The following is an 8,597-nucleotide window of genomic DNA, read 5'->3' on the forward strand; positions in this document are numbered from 1 at the left end:
TGAATTTAAACCCAAAGAAGTTCAAACCACGTTCAAAATTATGCCTTGTTTAGGCTACCTAAAGGAAATTAGAGGTGGTTATTTTTATGATCCCAAAGAAAATAAGGTGTTTATGTCTACAAATATCATTTTCTTAAAGGAAGATCACATGAAGGATCATAAACCTCACAGTAAAATTATGTTGAATGAATTGATTTCCATTAAAGCTACTCGGACATCAACAAAATTTGTTGATATTACATCGACAAGAGTTATTGATAATTCATCAACAAGAGTTGTTAATAAAGAATCTGTTATTTAGGTTTGTCCTTTCCAAGAGTTAGGAGTTTTTCGACGTAGTGGGAGGGTTATAACACAACTCAATCGTTACATGGATTTAACTAAAGCCCAGGTTTTCATACCTGAAGACATTGAGGATCCATTGACTTTCAAACAAGAAATGGATAATGTTGACAAAGATGAATGGCTCAAATCTATGAATCTTGACAATGGGGTCTATGTCCTCCAATTTAGTATGGGATCTTGTAGAATAATATGAAAGGGTAAAACTCATAGGATGCAAGTGGATCTACAAGAGAAAAAGAGGTATAGATGAGAAGGTATAGACCTTCAAGGCGAGACTTGTGGCAAAGGGGTATACCTAAAGAGAAAGGGTAGACTATAAAGAAACATTCTCCTTGTTTGCCATGTTAAAGTTGATTTGCATTCTCTTAGCAATTGCCACATTTTATGATTATGAGATATACCAAATGGATGTGAAGAATGCATTTCTGAATGACAATCTTGAAGAGAACATCTACATGAGCCAACCAGAAGGGTTCATAGAGCAAGATCAAAAGTATAAGATTTGGAAGCTTAATAGATCAATTTATGGACTTAAATAAGCATCAAGGTCTTGGAATATTAGATTTGACAATATTGTCGATTCATAGGTTTTGAACAAAATATTGATGAACCTTGTGTCTACAAGAAGACCATCAAAAGGAAAGTAGCTTTTCTGATGTTGTATGAGGATGATATTCTATTCATTAAGAATGACGTAGGTTTTCTCACTAACATTAAAAAATGGCTAGCTACGCAATTTCAGATGTAAGATTTTTTAGAGGTACAGTTTGTTCAAAGGATTCAAATTATAAGTAATCGCAAGAACAAAACCCAGCCTTGTCTCAAATGTCATATATTGACAAGATATTTGTCAAATATTCGATATAGAATTTCAAGAAGGGTAATTTACCTTCCAGGCATGAAATTTTTTTTCTAAAGAATAGTGTCCTAAGTCACCTCAATAAATTGAGAAAATGAGATGAATTCCCTATGCCTCTATTGTAGGCAGTCTCATGTATGCAATGTTGTGAACAAGACTTGATACCTATTATGCTGTAGGGATTCTTAGTAAATATCAATTAAATCCAGGATATGATCACTGGATTGCTATCAAAATGATCCTCAAGTATCAGGAGAACAAGGACTATATGCTTGGTATGGAGCTAAGGATTTGATCCTTATAAGATACAGACTAATAAGGATTATAGGAAATCTATTTCAGGATCAGTATTCACTCTATGTGGAGAAGCTATAGTATGGCGTAGCATCAAGCAAGGATGCATTGTAGACTCTACAATGAAAGTTGAATACGTAGTTGTTTGTGATGCAGCCAAGGAAGTTGTTTGGCTCAGAAAGTTCTTGACAGATTTGGAAGTTGTTCCAAATATAAACCTACCTATCATATGCGCTAATAATGGTGTTGTGGCTACTCTAAGGAATCTATAAGCCATAAGAGAGGAAATCATATAGAGAGAAAGTATCATTTTATCAGAGAGATAGTGCAGATGGGTGATGTAGTAGTCACTAAAATTGCACCTGAAGGCAACTGTGCTGATCCATTTACGATGGCTCTCACAGCTAAAGTGTTTGAGGACCATCTAGAGAGTCTAAGTCTACGAGATATGCATCACTTTGTCATGGAAAGTGGGAGATGTTATAGGGTGTATAGTATCCCTTGGCTTATTTATAGTCCCCACTAGCTTTAGTGCAAACGGGAGATTATTGGGGTTTATGTCCTAAAACTCGTAGATTTTGTAAGTAAACTATTTATCAATTAATAAAACAATTCATTATTTTATGTTAATTATCATTTTCATAACATTATCCAATAAACTAGAAAATTCAAGTCATTGTATGAAATCTTGAACATATATGTATTAACATACGAGAAGATCATGTTCAAGAAATAACCTAAAGACCTATAGTACATGGGTAAGGTTGTGTACCTTATTCTAGTGACATTATGAAAAACGGCCCACGTTGCAATAGTTACAAATGATTTGATCCAAGTCATTCATGTGAAGACATGTGAGTGGAGGTATCCTATACAAAGAATTTATATAAGATTGGACCACCAAATAATTAATCTCTCTTTGTAAATCTGTTAATTGATGAGATGAATATTTATAGAATGATCATGTGTTACTCGATCTTAATCTTGAGTGATTTATGAACTCCTGTCTGTGAGATTAGTCATTTGATTTGCATGGGTGAGAGTGGCTTAAGTTTACCATTTTGGGGACTTGACTAAATAGGGAGCCAGGAACATAACGTTACAAGATGGAATTCACTCCTTCCCATATATAGTAAATATATGAGTAATTCTCTTAATGCTGATTTCAGGTCTTGAACAAAGGGATCTCACCCTCTCATTGGCCCAAAGGGACTTACTTTATGGTTGGACTATAAACAAATTGTTCATTAGAGGAATCGGTGGGATTTAAGGAAAAGATGTAATTACAAGGATGAAATGAACATTTTGAACAAGCTGTAATTATGAACAACTCGTGAAGGATCGACTTGCTTATATTGATTATATCCATGGACACAACTTATCCTACAGTGCACAAGAGTTCAACTATGAGTCTACAGTAGTTTGTCCTGTAGTTAATGAATGAAGGTTAATTTAATTAAAAAGATTAATTAAGTAATCTTGGATCATTGGAGCTTATAAATTGAAGGTCCATAAGGTCCTCTTGCTAGCTCGCCAAAGACCAACAAGGATTAAGTTTTTTGAAAGAAAATTTGAAATATTCAAATTCATGAGGAAAAATAATAATTGTATTGAATACAATTAATTACTTGATTTATTATAAAGTTTATTTGAATAAGATTCAAATTATAATTTTATAACATGGAGAATTCATTTGTTTGAATATGATTCAAATAATTAATTATTTATTTGGAAGAGATTCATATAAATAAATAAATTATAAATTTGAATAAGATTCAAATTAAATAGATGTTGGGAGAATTAAGTTATTTGAATATGATTTAAATAAATAATTATTTAATTTAAATGAGATTCGAATTAAAGAGATAATGTAGAGAATAAATACTTAAATTCATTTAATATGAGATATTAAATGAATAATTATCTTTTTAATATTGGATATTAGTAGATAATTAAATCCCATAGAGAATAAATATTTAAATATTTTAAACCATTTAATATGAGATATTATTTGGATAGACATTTATTAATAATGGATATTATTAAATATTTCATTAAAAATCTCTGTTACCCTAATAGAATTAGGAGTAACGCTTAAAGTTCTATTGAGTACTATAAATAGGGCGCTTGCGAGCCTTTATAGAACACACTCTCTATAAAAATAATCTCTACGATTACTCTAAAACTCTCCCTCTAAAAATTCTCTTAATTTTCTTTAAAAAGTTTTAAGAAAATTCTTTTCCCTGCTTCCTCTATTCTTTCAAGAAGTGATTTCCACAAGTTGGATCATTGCGAGAGTCATAACAAGGAAGACCTCATGGAATTTGAAGAATATAAGAAGGAGGCTATCAGTTTCAACAGGAAATTTTGCTACAATCATGTGCTAGCAACGGTATGGTCCTTAACACTTTTCTTATTTACTTGTTTTTAATTGTTCAAGAAATCAAAGAAAACGTTCTCATGCGTCCATCGGGATTCAATTCCCTTCAAATATGTGATGCTAAAAGGAGGTTGAATTATAAAAAACATCTCAAAACTATAATAGTGGTTTAAAAAAATTTTACCCTAAAAGTTAGAGGTCTGTTACAAAACAAACATCGTAGACTTTTATTGTTAAATTCACGGACGAACAAAAAATCAAATTTACGAATTATGTGAGAAAATCTAAACACATGCATAGGATATTGTGAGTCATACTTGTCTTCAAGTATATGTAACATCACCTTTTTTCAACTTGAACTTTAATATAGTACCTAATATTATGCATTGTAGCATAGTGGGCAAAGTAAAATGGTGCCAGCTTTTGTACAAGATTCATACTTCTACTTGTTTCCCTCTAGTTTAGTTATAATGTTGTCAAAGATTGAAATTGAGCATTTTCTAAATGTTAGAGATCTAATCATTCAATTGAAACATGTAGGCTAGTGTGATAGAAATGACAAATCTAGAAGGCTAAAAATATAAGTTATCCTTAATTCAACTATTAGCAATAATATTTGACAATGTCACTTCACCACATTAAGATTTAATTTTAACCGAGTGTTTGTCAACCAATTGTTACTCGTTTCCACCCACGTTAATCCATAGCTCCTTCAACTGTGCAGAATTCACCCTTCAAGTATTTTAAGCTATTTTTCTTAATTTAAAAGGAAAAAAAAAAAGAAGATAAAAGTAGATTAACAATGCCATTAGATCTGAAACAATTAAAAAGATCTAAGTTGATGGGCCTAAGATGGGATACCGATTGATCACATCGGCCCATGGATCGTTGTTGGACTCTCCTAGAATGGGCCGAATACACTCCCAAATCAAACTAACACATTTGGGCCCAGTGCCCATTCCAATTTGCCAAACTTTATCTCCTTTTTCAACTCTTTCTTTAGCTTCCAAATAAGCAAGTTCATACCACAGCGCAGAAGATGACTGGTTCCCAAATCTATGCAGGGTCATCAATGCCGCCTCCACCTCCTTATCGTTAAGTTTCAGCACTTTTCCGATCGCCCTTATCACCGCAGCTCCCGATACCGGCAAGCAGAAATGCCCAATCACACTCTTGAAATTGGGTATGTAAATTTCTTGGGACTTGTCCACGAATCGCTTTCGTAGCTTCGAAACGACGTGCCGTAGTTTCTCCGACAGCGGCAAAATTGAAGATCCAAGAAGGGTTATGTTTATTCGGAGTGTTTCGGGGAAAACTTGAAGAGTATCTTTTGTGACAGAGACGCCAAGTTTTCCTTCCATGTCCTCTTCGCGCATGGCTGAAAGGTAACTTCTATCATCGAAGGATGTCTGTGTTCTAAGGGTTTTAAACAGTTTATATTTTGAAGAATCTTTCGCTTCTTTTCTATTGGTGAGCAAAATAGCCGCACTGCCCATACGGAAGTAGCAATTAAGGATTAGTCTGGAGTGTTCCTTTCCTGCATACCAACCGTTTGATAAAATTTCTGTACTAAGTATAACCGCATTTGAGTTTTCGTGAACTTGAAGAAGATTTTCAGCTAAATGAATGGCTATAGCACTTGCACTGCACCCCATTCCAGAGAGGTTATAGCTTTTAATGTCACTTCTCATGGAATATTTGTTGATGACGATGGATGACAGAGAAGGAGAAGGGCAAAAGCCACTGCAATTAACGATAAGGATATCAATGTCATGAGGAGAGAGATGGGTTTTGGTTAAAAGATCATCCATGACAGGAAACAGTACCATATGAACTTCATTAATGGATTCCTGTTGATGGGTTTTGGGTGGAATGAAATGCAGGGCTGGAGGGAGGCATGTTTGTTCACTCTGTCCAGAAGATTTGAGAGTTTTGGACATGAAATTGAGGCTCTCATTGTCAAAAATATCGATCAATGTTGCATTTTCAAGGAAAAAAGAGAAGGGAACCCTGCAGAAGCTTGGTGGTCTGAGGCATGAGAAGTCAACTAAATAAACAGGACGAGGAGCATTATTGAGAATGGGAAGTTTAATGATGTACCTGAAGATGGCATAAGAAGACAGGAGGAGGAAGATAGAGAAAAGGGGATTCCATCCCCTTAAGAAAATATAAGTTTCCATGGAAATAAGGAGAATGAGAATGAAATGGAGGAGAGTGTTGCCATGCCTTTGGCTAAGCTTGGGATTAGACTCCATTGGTTATGGAGGAAATATTTGTGTGGGAATGGAGAAAATGGGAATGTGAAGCACAAGTATGCAGTTCGGGTTTTAGTGAAAATGGCAACACCGAACGTTGAAATATAACGGGAGGTAGAGAATGAATTGAGAAATAAATGAGGTTTTTTTTAAAAAAAATATTATTATCATTTTTTATTTTTAGGATAAATAATTGAGTGAGTTACTCATGTGAAGGAATGGGTTAAATATTCGATTAGAGACTAGAGTTGTTCAAAGAAAAAGAGAATTACTATTTGGTTCTAGGTGGTTTTGGATATAGTAATAGTTTCCATTTGGTTTTTTCAAAATATTAGATTTAGTAGTTTTCATTAGGGGTGAGTATAAAGGTACTGAAAACAGATTCGATCGATCGAAACTAGTCAAATTGAGGTCGGTCAGTTTTCGGTTTTTATATAAAAATTTTGAAAAACTGGTCGACCAACATATATTAATATATTTTTTAAACTTTTTTTTTTAAAAAAAAAAATAAGTATAAAAATAAGGCCACTACCATCTATTCAAGTCCAAGCCTATTGCCTTAGTATTGATTTATTATTTTCTTTTTGGGCTAGTTGCATAAATGGAAATCAAACCCAAAATAATAAAATATGTAGTATAAGGATAAAATAATTGTATATATAGAACAAAAAATGGTAAGACAAAAAAACTCATACCTAACTACCATTTTGCGCGTTGTCTCCTGGTTTTTTTAAATTGAAAGCTATTATTGATAGTTGCTATCAGTGATAACTTTTGATTTGAGATGTGTGCTATCAGTGGCTATCATTGATAGTTGCTATGAGGTGGTTATCGCCGGTAGTTGCTATCAATGTTAGCTTTTCGATTTGAGAAATATACTATCAGTTGCTATCACTGTTAGCTACTATTAGTGAATATCACTGATAATTGCTATCATTGATAGCTTTCAATTTGAGAAGCATACTATTAGTTGCTAGCGCTAATAGTTGTAATTAGTGATACTGCTATCAATGATAATTTTCAATTTAAGAAATGTGCTATTAGTTGCTATGACTAATAGCTGCTATCAGTTACTATCAATGATGCTGCTATCGACAAATATTATTAATAGTTGCTATTAGTGAATTTCATTAATAGTAGCTATCAATTGCTAGCTTTCAATTTGATTATTAGTTGCTATCATTGATAGTTGTTATTAGTGATGTTGCTATTAGTTATAGTTTTCAATTTTAGAAATTGGCTATCAATTGCTATCACCGATGATATCATGTTATATTTGTTTGTAAATAATCGAGGTCTTTTGATTAATTTGTTGATACATGTAGTGTGTTTTTATGGCGTTATTGATGCATATAAGTATAAAATAATATCTTTTTATGTTGATAGTCATAAAGGATATCATTGATAGCTATTGTCAGTGCTATCTTTCTAATGCTATTAATGGAAAGGATATCACTGATAGTATTTATGTATTATGTAATGTAGTATTTGAGATGAAATGACTCCTCGTACATAAAAATTTCCATTGATAGCATGATATCATAGTATCACTGATAGCATGTTATCCATGAAAACATATTATTAGTGATTTACCGATAGACTTCATACTCTTAAATTCTTAAAGAAGAAAAAAAAAACTATTGATCTGTTTGATAGCGTTCTCATTTTTCATTTTTTGAGAAATAAATTTATTTGATAACTATTATTATTTCTTATTTCAAACTTTTAGTAAATGTTTCTAAAAATGGTGCAAACTTGAGGACTACTTTCACATCCGTTTTCATTTGCTATTTATATTTAATGTTTCATTACAATAATTAAAATTGATTATTGGCTTGTTAATGTTGATGAGGGAGAGAAAAATGTTTCAAGAGATGAGGAGATTGGAGAGATGGAAGCAAAAATTGGAGAAATGGAAGAAAATAAAAATAAAAATAAAAATAAACTAGAGAAAGGAAAGAAAATAAAAAATTAAAAAAATTTGAGAAAGAAAAAGATTAAAACAATTAAAAATCGGAGAAAGGAAAGAAAATTAAAAAAATAAAAAATCATAGAAAGAAAATAATTTTTTTTTAAAAAAAAAAAAGAAAGGAAAGAAAATAAAAAAGAGGATAGAAAAAAGGAAAGAAAAAAATTGGAGAAAAGGAAAGAAAATTAAAAAAAATAAAAAGAAATAATAAAAAAAAGGGAAGAAGAAGATATACACCAAATCAAGGGAGGGTAAGATTGAAAATTTAAAAAAAAAAATTGACGGGTCAATACTCCCATATTTGTAAATATTTAAAAAATGCGATTTCTTCCCTTATTATTCTATTTATTACAAATATTCTTTCTTTTTTATGTTGCCTAAATTTCAAGCCCATACATGATTGATTTAAATTTTAAAAAATTGTAAATTATGTTAACCTAACCATAACACTTCATCAATTCATCTTTCATTTTCATTCACTTTGACTTTGCTTGC

At 32.0% G+C, this 8,597-nt stretch overlaps 1 pseudogene across 1 annotated transcript; it reads right to left on the reverse strand.

The window, feature by feature from the left end:
* Positions 1 to 4,479: 4,479 nt before the first annotated feature.
* On the reverse strand, positions 4,480 to 8,243 carry LOC120072283 (3-ketoacyl-CoA synthase 6 pseudogene; annotated as a pseudogene). Its single transcript, XR_016527097.1, has one exon. The product of XR_016527097.1 is annotated as a 3-ketoacyl-CoA synthase 6 pseudogene (transcript).
* Between the last annotated feature and the right edge of the window lie 354 nt (positions 8,244 to 8,597).

Source organism: Benincasa hispida, chromosome 1 (genome assembly GCF_027475165.1).
Source record: "Benincasa hispida cultivar pf3 chromosome 1, pf3_genome.v1.1, whole genome shotgun sequence".
NCBI classification, from domain to species: Eukaryota; Viridiplantae; Streptophyta; class Magnoliopsida; order Cucurbitales; family Cucurbitaceae; genus Benincasa; species Benincasa hispida.